The sequence below is a fragment of the Camellia sinensis genome, chromosome 9, assembly GCF_055761805.1.
Source record: "Camellia sinensis isolate YWXY chromosome 9, ASM5576180v1, whole genome shotgun sequence".
NCBI classification, from domain to species: Eukaryota; Viridiplantae; Streptophyta; class Magnoliopsida; order Ericales; family Theaceae; genus Camellia; species Camellia sinensis.
Window position 1 is genome coordinate 65,222,529 of NC_138969.1, and position 14,351 is coordinate 65,236,879.

The following is a 14,351-nucleotide window of genomic DNA, read 5'->3' on the forward strand; positions in this document are numbered from 1 at the left end:
CAAGCAATATATGGGGGAATTAGCCAGAATCCCCAATCTATTCAAGTCTAACAAGCTATATACTCCAAAGATCACAAGAAATAAAGAGTGTTTGGGAGAAGAGAAAAGAACAGAAAAAAGAAAGAAAATGCTCAAAGATAGAGATTTACTTCTTCGCCAAAGCTCCAAGCAAGTGGGAATCAAGTCCAAACAATAGGTGAGTCTTCTCAAGCTTCCCTCAAGTCTCCAATGATGCTAAAAATCGTCCAAGTTTAGCTGTGGATGAAAAGAGATGGGAGTTGAGTATCTATTTTGACATAAATTGAGTTTTGTGTGTGTGTGTGTGTGTGAGAGAGAGAGAGAGAGAGAGAGAGAGGAATAACCCTTTTTCTCACACAAATGTGTGTATATATAGGCCAAGGAGGCCTTTGGAATATGCCATTTCGCATTTCGCATGGATATCCAGAGTATATGCAAATGGAATCTTCCAACATGGTTGAGAGACCATCTTCTAGAAACTATTCTGTGCTACATGACTTTTGCTGCCACATATAATTCCTATACGAGTGCAAAGAACAAAAAAGCTATGGCTAGCACAAAAACCTGTGACTCAGCTATTTCGAGAGTATTCTCTATCCTTTCATTCATTTCAGCCTTGTTCTCACTTGTTTTCTAGAAGAAACATGTTTTTAATTTTTTTGAAAAGAGTGAAGTCTTGAAAACAATTTCGAAAATAATTTTTAAAGGTTTGAAAACATTTTGGCTAAAACAGGTTTAGGGTTTGGGAGTCTCTCTCCATCCAAAAGTTGTTCCAAGTGGATCAAAAACATTCATCTTTTTTTCATCATCAAGAAGCTTTGGAAGGCACCCATCTTAAGGCCGGTCAAAAATGGAGTGTCTATACTCTTAAAATCAGATTAGCATTATTGTTTATGGTGGTGCACAGTGGTTACAGTCAGGGCAGAGGAGGATAAAAGAATAAGTGATGACTCGTGGGGTAGGGAGGTTGAGTTAGTATTAAGTGAGTTATGGACATGTGGCGGTACAAGAATGACGAAGTTTTTTTAATGGACACGTGGTGGCTCAAGAATATCGGGATACAAAATTGGTATAGGGCGTTGGGCAGAGGATCTGAAGTCACTAATTTAACCCTAGTAAAAGATAGACAGGATAGAGCAATTGATTCTATTCTTTCAATGTCATTGGAAATCTAAGTAAAAAAAGGAAAATCAAATCCTAGGGTAATTACTTGCTAATCACGCCAAAATAAAATAAATTACCAAAAATGAAAATATTTGAGTTAGGCTCAAATTGGGATACTGTAACGAAAAAGAACATACTAGACAAACTTAGGCAAAATTGGATTCATCTAGATCAAGTCAAAGATAAATAAAATATTTTCTAAAACGACAAAATCACAAAATTGATGGCCTAAATGTTGGAATTCACTCAAAATCCATCATAGGCCATGACAAAGTGATGGGTTTTGATCGTTATGATATTTTTGATGTCTCAACTAAATTTCATGCCATTTAGAGCACGTGATGTCTTGCGTTTACTGGTCTTTTTGCCATTGCCTTACTTGCCCATAAGTTTCAGAAATTTAATGACCAAATACCATGCATCAGTTTTGAATTTGTCAAAATTGTAAGTAGATAAAAGGAGTTGCTCTCCCCCCTCCCCAATTCACTATTTTGGATTTGATGAAAAACTTTCATTAATATTGCTAATTTGTATAAATCTAACTTTTATGATTACAAACTTCATATTGAATTCTTGAGTTATTCAAGCCCTAAAATTGGATTATTTAATTTATATTATACAATTGATTTTCTTAAAGGTCTTGTGTTTATTTGCTTAAAAAAATCAGGGCTCATCTATTTGTGTTTTTGATTCCTATATGAGAGTATTGCTTTTTATCCTATTACATTATAAAAACATTTTATTGCATTTGGTGTTATGTTTTTTTCATTGCATTTGGAGCTCTGTTTTTGATGTTTTTTATTCATGTTGTTGACCCAGGTAAAAATAAATAAATTGCACTCCGTTATTTTTGCCCACCGTAAGACAAAACGGTGTCGTTTCTATAGGTGCACAACAGCTACAGTACGTGGACTCTTCCAATCCATTAGATCAACTCCTCTTCACATGTCTTCATCTTATGCAAAGTGTAGGGCACTGAGGGATCAATTGCTGGAGAGGATCTATTTAGGAAGCATGGATACGGATACAACGATACGATAAAATTAAAAAAAAAAAATAGAATACGGATACGGATACGGTTAGGATATATTTGTAAAAAAAAATATTTTTTAAATTAGTAGTAGCAAGTTACACATAAGCTAAAGAATGTTGAGGAATTACACTATAATTTTATAATGCAAAATATTAATCTTTAAGAATTAGGTATTATAAATTCACTATTTCCTTTTTATTAAAGAACTAAATACAATATTAGAAAATATTCTTGTATTTATTCTTACAATTATATTATATATTAATGGTATGCAATAAATGTTACTCTTCTAATTTCGTAAAAGAAGTAATACATGATTTGGAGTATTCGATATTTCAAAATTAAGTATTCGATACTCCAAAAATATTGAAAAATTAATTGAAAAATATCCGATACTTGAATAAGTATCTAATACATATCTGTAAGTATCTAAAGTATTGATATTCAATATAGATACAATACAAATACGTCACTTTTTTGAAATATCCATACTTCATAAGGATCCAAACCCAAAAAGAGTGTGTGAGAAAAAGAAAAGGGGAGGTTATTTGGTTTGGTTGATAAAAAATGTCAGTTTGTATTAAATATTGTGGTAGGATAAAAATGATTCATGGCATTATCACCACTCATTTTACTGTGGGAATTTGGCAAATAATTGTTAACATGACTCAAATCGTATACATAATTAGAGAGTTAGGATAAGTTATTTTTTTACTCGAATCTGAATATGACATGATCTGAAAATACGAATATTAAATGTGTTGTGTTTGGATTGAACGCATGAAATCCAAACTGGACACGTCTGACCCGCATAAAATTCGTGTCGACACATTAACATGAATCCACTATTGGCTCGTATGTAACCCAAATACAACATGAATTTAGTAACCATAAGATCTTAAGTAATGCATTCTCATCCGTTAAATTAAAACTTAAATCTCTATATATAAAATATGCCTGATGAAGTGTAACACCAAATTAATGATAAATCAACTGTCGGTAGTAATTTGATAAATTGTTTCCCTCTCTCAAAATCTTAAAGAACTCTTAAATCTAGCAAAAACCATAATATTTTATTTTATTTTATTATTATTATTCTTCTTAGTATACAAGTTACAACTAGCAATGGTGAATTAACATAATTGACAATTATAATATATTTTGTTAGTTTATTAATATTTTTTTATGTTACAATTTTAATTCACTTTGTTTGATTTAGTTAATTTATTAATATTTTTTGTGTTATAGTTATTAGTTTGGTTGGATGAAAACTTATTTTGCTTTTAAAATTATATTGGATATTTAAATATTAATGAGTGATAATAATTTAGATTGGATATGTAATGGATTAGTGATGAATATTTTTAATTATTTTCAAAGATATTGGCAGATATATTATCATTGTGTGTCCATATTTAAATAAGTTATTCTGATGCGAGTGATGTGAAATGTATTATTATTAATAATTTTTTTAAATAGACAGTTCAATTTACTTAGAATCTGAAACATGAATTTTTACTAATCGTATTAAACATATCGTGTTAGGGTTAATATAATTATAAGTAGGTCAGGTCAGTGTCAAAATAATTGACACGTTTAATTAAATAGGTCGTGTTAGTGTTGGATTGTTTTAAACACAAATCCAATATGACACGACATAAAAACGACACCACATGACATGATTCCCATCCCGTCCTTTCTTTTAAGTTTCAAGGTTGATTTGTTGGGTGCTGTGTTGGTATCATTGTCAATACAAAAAAAAAAAAAAAAAAAAAAAAATTTAAAAAAAAAAATTGTTTTGATAAAAATAATAAAAAATAATAATAAGAAAACATATTTAATGAGTTATTGAATGCTGGGCATTGTAGGAAGGGAGGAGAGGGGATGCCAACAATTTTTTTTCGAAACAAATGAAACGTCTTTTTTCTTTCCACAAATTTTAAAAATTATTTCAATTTTTAGAAACAAAAACAAATACGAAATGTACTTTATTTCTCAAAATAGAAAATGAAAACACAACTAGACAAGAATGTTTTCATTGCCAAAAACAATAGCGACGATATTCAAAATTTTGAGGGAAAAGAAAAAAATGGTTTTTGTTTTGGTTGGTTCCTCACCAACTTTTGATTTAGTGCTAGCAAATGATTGAGTTTGTTTTTCGGTGTGAATCTAATTGGAATTGATTAGTTTTGTTTTGATACATTGTAGTCTCTTTCTTTTATTGATGCTCATGTCAATATTTTATGTACATTAGTTTTCACAATTAATGTTTCTCTTTTTCACTGGTAAAATAATTAAAATAATGGAGGATTATATGTCAGTGAAACAGATAAAAAAAAAAATTTACATAGAGATGAAGAGATCCAACTCACACTTGCACTCCCCATGTTTTATAAATTTGTTTTGGTTTTCTACCCTACATTGTTATTTCCCCTTAAGAAATCAATCTTGCCTTTACTTTTTGGAAAAATACTGAATTTTTGTAAATTGAACTCGGGCCACAACACTAGAACAAAGATGGTGCTTGTCATCACACCAGATCACCACCTATTAAAAATATCTACACCTAATTCAGTCTCTATTAATTAATAGGGTTCGTGAGACGTAGATAGAAAAACTACATGCAAACTCACCTCTACTCATTATATAAAAGGGTCATGTGTTATACGTAAGTAATGTTATTACTAAATTTGATTATTATAAATATCATATAATTGGATCGTTTTTAGTTATGATTAAGAAAAAATGAGTCATAACTAAACACTATATAAGGTACGTATAACCAAAAATGCATAAAACTATAATAACAATAACAAACACACATCAAAGGTGATCCCATATAACAATAATGCATTGTATATGATGCATAAATTGATACACACACAACTATGTCCATACAAAATATTGTGGCCATTATAAAGCAATTTTAGTAGCTCATGCTAACAGACATTCAATCAGCTTTGCATTATGAATAGAATAAGCAATTAGTGGACTACATTTATTTATACAGTGTTTGAATTATGAATTTGACTAGAAATTTGGAAGAGAAAAAGAGAAATAGAAAAAAAAAGAAAAAAAAAACTTATATTTCATTCATATTTGCCTCACATTAAATCCCTATCAAAATTTATAATCCAAATACAGTCTTAACACTATTGAAAAGGAGAAACTAGAAATTTAAGCGTACCTTTTTTTTTGTAAACAATTAAACGAGGGAAAGAGAAATGGTTGTTGCAGGGATCACAATTGAGATAGAGATGGAGAGGGAAAGAGAAATGGTTGCTGTAGGGATCACAATGGAGATAGAGATGGAGATGGAGACCTGAACATTCTATATTTGAGAAATGGAAAGCAATTCTTTTCTTGGTTTGATCATTGATGTATGTGACACAAATGTTTGATGCTTTGCTTCCATGGACTAAAGATGACAAATGTATGTGGCACAAATGTTTGATGCTTTGCTTCCATGGACTAAAGATGACAAAGGATATATACTAGCTCCTTTTTGTCTTTTGCTTTTTCCTATAGATTTTCTTGCCTTGAGAAAAATGATATTCGTTCTTTGACAAGTCAATAAGTCTTCACAATCAATTCAACTACAAGTTTAAGTTATTAAATAAAGAAATAATTTTATTATTTATATTTTTGATATATCCTTCACATATAATCAACCTTTTTTGATAAGTGGATTAAATATATGTTCAAATTTTTTAGTTATTTAGTAAACAGCAAGGTTCGAATATAAGATTATTCTCTTATCCAATAATAATAATAATAATAAATTATATTAAATTGTTAAAAAGAAGAATAGTTTTATTATTATTATTATTTTCATAACTCGATATCAGGTCTACTAGACCGACAAATTCGAGGGACCAGCCTCATCATCCACTAGTGGAGCTCCAATTAAAGCGAGTTAGGATTTGCTAAAGTTGTAAATCTCAATTTCATAGGTAAATTTGCCATATTATAGGACTAATTTGTACTCATGTAAATGATTTGAATCGTTTGTTTCATATGACAAGCTAAGAAAAATATGCATGCAAAAAATTAGTTTAATAAGAAATAACTAATCATAAGATTAAATCATATATATATATATACATATATTATAATAAATAAATGATCTATTCTTAAAAATATATAGACTATATAGATAAAAATAATCTAATACCATGACAATCATCTACGATAAGTACCTCTCGTCTTCCCTAAGTATCCACTGCATGAGAACACAAAAAATAATCACTAAAACCCAATTCTCAATTAATTACTCTGTCCAAAGATGACCTCTTCCCACTTTTTTCTTCTTCTTGGTGGAACAAGGCACATGACACAAAAGGATTGGTAATTTAGTCATATAAAACATATATAATATAGTTGCCAAACATTCACGACATGAAGGATATATAAGGGGGAGTGAACAAAGTAGTTTTTGCTAGCTCTATCAAACTAAGTTTCAAATTGATTGGAATAGGAGAGTCAGAGTCGAAAAACAAAATACAGAAGAGTTTCTTTTATGGATCATGAGTGCTGCAAAGCAATATTGTACAATACGATCAAGTAAATCACAATGTACAATTTGGATGACTAGTTCATGTTAGAAACATGTTATGCACTAACATTATCACATTCTAATAGTTTAGTCAACAAAATTTAAAACCAATTAACTTGACAAATTTATTTTCATAAATCTTTATAAATAACATTAAAGATCCAATTACAAATCTTCAATAGCCACATGCTATCAATTACACAAAGTAATGGTAAATTACATATCCAACAATTCCATGCAACAATTCGCACTGTTTTCTTAATATTTTTAATATAGTCAGATAATAAGGAAAAAAAAATTTAAACCAAAAGTTTTTTTTTTATTAAACACAAGCGGACAATAGAAAATAATATTAAGCCACAGGTAAGCCATTAATCTAAAGAATACCATTTTAGAATAAGAATAAGAATTTTAGAATAAGATTTAGAATAAGAATTCTTCCACAGGTAAGCCACAGGAAAACCTCAAGGTACAAATTTAGAATAAGAATTTTAATCTGGCAAAAAATGAGTTTTATTTTAATCTTTAAAATAATCTCAACACATTTTATAAAACTATTACTTTTAATAGATATTGTTTTTGACAAGACTAAACCCATTAACATCTCAACATATATACAAGAGAGGAAGAAAGATAAACACAGATAAATGAATCAACTTATTCTAAGCTCAAGTCATACATATTCATAACAATAGCAATTTTAAACTTATTGTCCTTAAGCTCTCTAATCACGGTGGGAATTCAGGTAGTTCTTGTTACTCCAACCCACATGCATGCAAGCAGAGGGTTAAGGAGAATGGCGTAGGAGGACCTCCACCGGAAGTGAAAGTTTGAGTTGGGCATCTGCAAGACTCTCCCTTCTCTTCACGTTGTAGCCATTGTTGACTCTCACCTTTAAGATGGTAGGAAATTTTGGAGAGTTTGTCTCCTTCTCTGTCTCTCATCTTGGTGTATAAATAGAGACGGGAGGGAGAGGGCGAAGTATCATCAGAAATTTGAGAGATAGAGAGCTGTGAGTTGAGTAAGAGTTTTTTTCCTCTTTTGATTTGTATTTGCTCTATTTAGTGAATTTCTAGTTTCTGTCCGTGGACCTAGGCATTGGCCCGAACCACGTAAATATTTGTGTCTCATTTGTGTGTATAATTGCTTGTTGTTTATTTTCTGGGTGTCCATGATCTTAACAAAGTGATATCAAAGTTGGTTAAGTGTTTTTCCAGAAAAATAGAGTGTTTTTTTCCAGAATTGCCCAGAAATCAAAGTGGTCGAAATCCACTTTTGATCACACCAAGTGAAAGCTCTTGGCGAGACAAGCACACAGGAAAAAACCGCGTCGAAAAAGGAAGCCAGAATAGGCCGCACACACCACTGATGTCGTTCTACGTGCTGGCGACTGGTTGCACGTGCTTCACGCGCGAAACTAGTGGAGAAGATGATCCGACGTCATCCGCTGACGTCATCCAAGCCGAGCTGGAGCCGAGCCGCCAAGCCGATACGGAGCTGAGATAAAGCCGTTGACTAGGGGTGTAATTTTGGCCCGTGGCCCGTAGGCGGCCTGAAACCCGCTCGCAGCCCGAGGTGGGCCCGGCCCGTTAACGCTCGTTTAGGCCCGAGCCAAGCCTAGCCCGAGGCCTTGAGCCTAGGCCTAGGCCATCGTTTTGAATCTCAGCCCGGCCCATGGCCCAATTCATTAGCCTGCTCAAGGCCGGCCCAAAAGCTTGGCCCCTCGAGGCCCAGTGTTATTTTTAATGAAAAATAATAAAATTTTGGTGGAAAAAATAAAAAAAAAAATCTAAAAATTGTTTAGGCCCGTCCAAGCCCACCCAAAGCTTGAGCCCAGGCCCAAGCCTAGGGGACCAGCCTGAGGCCCAGCCCACTGGCCCACCCAAAGCCTGAATACCCCTGGGCCTGGGCCTAGTTTTCTGGCCCGGCCCGATTTTTGGCGGGAGCCCGCAAGGCCCGATATGGGCTGGGCCAAAATTACACCCCTACCATTGACCAAGCCGCTGACGTCAGCCTGACGCCAACCGAACTAGAGGAATTATTCAGTGTTTCTCAGGCTCTCCAAAATTCACCAGTTTTAGTCGTTGAACTGTTTTGGCTAGATCTAAACCATTTGAGGTCTGATTTGGGTGATCAAATAGTGCTTTCCAACTATTTGGAATATTCCGGACACATCCGTACGGTCATATTTTGTAAATCAGATTAAAAAATTTGCAGTCTTTATTTTGGTGATCTGAAGTGCTTTTTCGGCTAATTTGACCAATCCGCACTCAACAACGAAGACTGTTTTTCAAACAAAAATCACTTTCTATAGAGACACTTATTGATAGAGGAATCAACATTGACTTTAGAATCCATTATAAAGTTGACTGCTTCCAATTATACAATTTGGAAGCCCAGAATGGAGGATGTCCTGTATTGCCGAGATTTGTTTGACCCCATTGAGCTTAAAGGAGTCGGACCGACAACGAAAAACGACGAAGACTGGAAGTAGAAGAATCAAAAAACCATTGGACAAATCAGACAATGGATCGATCACAGTGTCTTTTACTATGTCGCCCAGGAAACTGATGCCTATGCTCTCTGGACGAAGTTAGAAGGCATGTACCAGTCAAAGACTGTTGAAAACAAAGCCCTCTTAATGAGAAGACTTGTAAATTTGAAGCTAAAATGCGGTATCTCTGTTGCTGAACACACCAGTGAGTTTCAAAATTTGGTGAACCAACTAGCAACTGTCAAAATGGAGTTAGATGATGAGATGCAGGCCCTATTGCTGCTCATTTCTTTGCTAGACAGTTGGGAGACGTTGGTAGCGTCTCTAAGAAACTCTACACCAAAATGAAGACTGACCACGAACATGGTCACTGATACTTTATTTAGTGAAGAGGCAAGAAAGAAAGACATGGAGGAAGATCAATCTCATCCCCTCGTCACAGAAAATAAAGGTAGAGGTAGAGGCAGGGGAAGAAGCAAAAGCAAAGGATGCAACAGAGGAAGATCTTAAGACAGAGAGAAGGCCAGAAAAGGTACGAGCCGGCTGAAGTTCAAGTGTTACCACTATGGCCAGGAGGGTCACATAAAGAAATACCGTTATGCCTTGAAGAGAGAATAAAAACAAGGCAATAGACAGCCAAAGACCGAAGATAAGAACACTGTAGTTACTGTCTCAGAGGATATTGCATTATTCTCTGTTGAAGAAGAAGAATGTTTCCATATGTTAGACAATGACACCAAGCAGGTGGTAGATTCAACAGCTTCCTACCATGCCACATTCCAGAAAGGGTTCTTCAGTACATACCAAGCTGGTGATTTTGGTACAGTGAAGATGGGCAAGTTTAGTTTTTCGAAGATTGTGGGGATCGGCAATGTTCGTATCCAAACCAAATTTGGGTGCATAATGGTGTTGAAAGATGTCAAGCAGGTTCCCAATTTACGCCTGAATCTTGTTTCAGGAATAGCCTTAGATCGACAAGGCTATGAGAACTATTTCGGCGAAGGCATATGGAAGTTGAAAAAGGGATCTTTGGTGGTAGCCAGAGGACAAGCAAGTGGCACGCTATACAAGACTTATGTGGAGGTGAATTCAGATAGCCTCAACGCAGTAGAAGATGAGGCATCACCAAATTTGTGGCACAAAAGGCTGGGTCACATGAGTGAGAAAGGGTTGCAGATTTTGGCAAAGAAGTCTCTTATTCCCTTTGCCAAAAATGCAAAATTGAATCCTTGTGACAATTGCTTATTTGGGAAGCATCGTAGAGTTGTTTTCCACTCCTCATCCAGAAGACAATCAGAGTTGTTGAGTAGAGTATACTCTGATGTATGTGATCCCATAGAAGTGGAATCTTTGAGTGGAAGAAAATACTCTGTGACGTTTATTGATGATGCATCACGGAAGGTATGGGTTTATGTCTTAAAAACCAAAGCTGAGGTGTTCCAACATTTTCAAACATTCAATGCTATGGTGGAAAGGGAGACCGGAAAGAAGCTGAAGTGTCTCCGAACAGATAATGGAGGTGAGTACACATCAAATGAGATTTTTTACTCTCACTTGAGGGTGTTTGGGTGCAAAGCATTTGCATATGTATCCAAGGAGCACAAACAAAAGCTGGATGATAAAGCTACTCTATGCATCTTTATTAGCTATGAAGATGAAGAATTTGGATACCGATTATGGGATCCGAAAAACAAGAAGGTCATTCGAAGCCGAGATGCGGGGTTTTAAGAAGGCCAAACCTTAGAAGACTTTGGGTAACCAGCCAAATCCAAAGTTGATGATGTTTCAGAAATTATTCTCAATCCTGCACCATCACAGAATGCTACTGATGAAGAAGAGCTACCGCAGCATGTAGCCAATGATATAGAGTTGCAGGATGGATTTCCAGAAGAAGAAGATCCAAAAGTAGAGGGTGTTAAGCAGGGGGAGCCACATCCCCCTCCGCCAGAGCCTGTTGGTCCACAGTTATGAAGATCAACAAGAGAGCCTAAGTCGTCATCAAAATGCCCTGCTTTTGAGTATATTTTGCATACTCATGAGAGGGAACCATAAATTTTTCAAAAAGCTCATAATCATGAGGAGAAGAGTAGTTGGCAGCAAGCTATACAAGAGGAGATGCAGTCCTTGCAAAAGAATCAGACTTATGATTTGGTAAAACTTCCCCAAGGTCAAAAAGCATTGAAGAACAAATGGGTGTTCAAGTTGAAGAAAGACGGCAGTAGAAAGCTAGTCAAGTATAAGGCTCGATTAGGTTGTCAAAGATTTTGGGCAAAAGAAAGGGATTGATTTTGATGAAATCTTCTCGCCAGTTATGAAATGACATCCATTCGAGCAGTTTTGGGACTAGTGGCCAATTGAATTTGGAACTTGAACAGATGGATGTGAAGACGGCATTTCTCCATGGTGATCTAAAAGAAGAAATTTACATGGAGCAGCCAGAAGGTTTTGAAGTCAAAAGGAAAGAAAACTTAGTTTGCAAATTGAAGAAGAGTCTCTACGACCTCAAATAAGGGCCAAGACAATGGTACAAGAAGTTTGACTCATTCATGGTGGGTCATGAGTACAAGAGAACTACTGCAGACCAGTGTGTATATGTCATGAAATTTCCCGGTGGAAACTTCATCATACTCCTGCTCTATGTTGATGACATGTTGATTGTTGGACAAGATGCCACAACAATTAGATCACTGAAGAAGGAGTTATCACAGTCCTTTGACACGAAGGACCTAGGACCTGCATAGCAAATTTTGGGCATAAAAATTATACGTGACCGGAAAGCCAAGAAGTTGTGGCTATCACAGGAAAAGTACATTGAACGGGTAATTGAGAAGTTCAACATGAAAGATGCCAAGCCAGTCAGTACTCCGCTGGCTAATCATTTCAAGCTGAGCAAGAGTTCTTGTCCCTCCTTTACAAAAGAAAGAGAAGAGATGGAGGCTATTCCCTACTCATCCACCGTAGGGAGTTTGATGTATGCAATGGTGTCTACCGGGTATTGCTCATGCTGTTGGAATTGTGAGCAGATTCCTTTCCAATCCAGGGAAAGAGCATTGGGAAGCAGTCAAGTGGATTCTGAGGTACCTCAAGGGTACAAAAAAAAAGTGTTTGTGCTTTGGAGGAGCAAAACTAGTCTTGGAAGGCTATACTAATTCAAATATGGCAGGCGACCTTGATGGTAGGAAATCTACATTAGGATTTATGTTCACTTTCACAGGGGGAGCTATGTCTTGGCAGTCCAAGCTGCAGAAGTGTGTTGTTTTATCCACAACTGAGGCAGAGTATATTGCCGCAGCGGAAGCTAGGAAAGAGATGTTGTGGTTGAAGCAGTTTCTCCAAGAACTAGAACTAAAGCAAGAAAAGTTCACGGTACATTGTGATAGCCAGAGTGCCATAGACTTGAGCAAGAATTCTATATACCATTCTCGCACAAAGTACATTGACGTTCGTTATCATTGGATACGCGAAGTGATGGGAAAGCAATTATTGGAACTGGTCAAAATCCATACATATAAGAATCCAGCTGACATGCTTGCAAAGGTGATCTCGAAAGACAAACTCAAAATTTGAAGAGACATTGTAGGGATAGACTTCAAGTGAGAAGTCAGTCATGCTTGTGGGTATGAAGGGGGAGAATTGTTGCTCCTACCCACATGCATGCAAGCAGAGGGTCAAGAAGAATGGCATAGGAGGACCTCCACCGGAAGTGAAAATCTGAGCTGGGTATCTACAAGACTCTCCCTTCTCCTCTTAACAAATTCAAGCAACAATTCATTGTTGTACAATGAAATATTACTAGTCAATCACATGTCAATAAATAGCAAATTGCAAAATATTTTTTTACCACAGATACAAAGAAGCATGAAAACAAACATAGAATACTATTAATTGAGATAAAAGAATTTTGGATACAAGCTCCATTACAATGCAGAGAAAGCAAAATTACACACATTGGGTACTTTTTTCCCCTTTATTTACTCTTCAAATCTTTAGCACACATTAGGTGAATATACCTTTAATTAGAGTAGTCGTTTTGATATAGCAAAGCAAGGCAATTATTTGGAAACACAAATGGGAAGCATATGTCCTTACACAATGGCATCCTAAGTAAGGTAGACATCACATAACCATAGAAAGTAGCTCAGCCTTCTTTACATTTGGCAACTGCAAAGAAAAAATGAAAACTCAATAATAAACTAGTTGTATCTATCAATTAACAGATTGCTCTGAGAGAGATAGCAAGTAGGCATTCTTACCCTCTTCCACTTTTTGGTGAATAACACTTTCTATCATCACTCCAAAGTCATGGCCTCTATCACTTTTTGATTGATTGTATGTAACTTTTTTTTTTTGGTCTTAAGAAAAATAAAATATTTAATATAAATATACATGCAGTGTAGCACCGTGGACTTAATGACAACTTTTTATTATTATTAGGCCATTAAGGTGATTGGCTAAGGTCTCACTTTTGGAATTTGGCAAATTAAAACCCACAAAAAAAGAAAAAGAAAATGACCTCCGTAATAAAAAGGAAAAATTAGTGAAACATCCTCTCCAACTTTTGGTAGTAGGAGAGGTCCAATATGTTTTTTCTTATTAATTAAGGTCTCTCAATAATATTATTAGAGAAAGTTCTCCTTGAAGAGTTTGAAATTTCTCTGTATTGAAATTTCTCTATGAAAATGTTGACGGACCCTTAATAAAAACCTAATATAAAAATCATTAAAAGGCAGAAAAACAAAAGACAAAAAGAAATCCATTATTATCACTTTCCTTTTTCTTTTCCATTTAAGGAAAGGTATTATCTCAATCGACTTGTTGTCTTCGATCGTTATCCAAAGGCCTCAAAAACATTTATTGTCCAAAGGTTATTACACTAAAATTTGATAAAAATCTCTCAAATAAGAAAAAAATTATTTAAATGGTTATAAATTCTACGGAGCACTACCATGTGAGTAGTTGATAGAATGTTAAATAATTTATTATCCTTTACCCAAACACCTTTGATAATAGGCATAAATGAATATTCATTGTCTAAAAGGCCAATAAAAAGTAAAATTTATTTATCTGTCAACTTAACACTTAAAAAT

General features: G+C 34.9%; 1 protein-coding gene across 1 annotated transcript in view; it reads right to left on the bottom strand.

Moving 5' to 3' along the window:
- The window catches only part of LOC114318585 (disease resistance protein At4g27190-like), a 36,761-nt gene extending 31,110 nt beyond the window's left edge, over positions 1 to 5,651 (bottom strand). The window contains exon 1 of the mRNA XM_082886924.1: positions 5,403 to 5,651. The gene's annotated coding sequence lies outside the window, so the exon portion shown is untranslated. The remainder of the gene's footprint in view (positions 1 to 5,402) is intronic.
- Between the last annotated feature and the right edge of the window lie 8,700 nt (positions 5,652 to 14,351).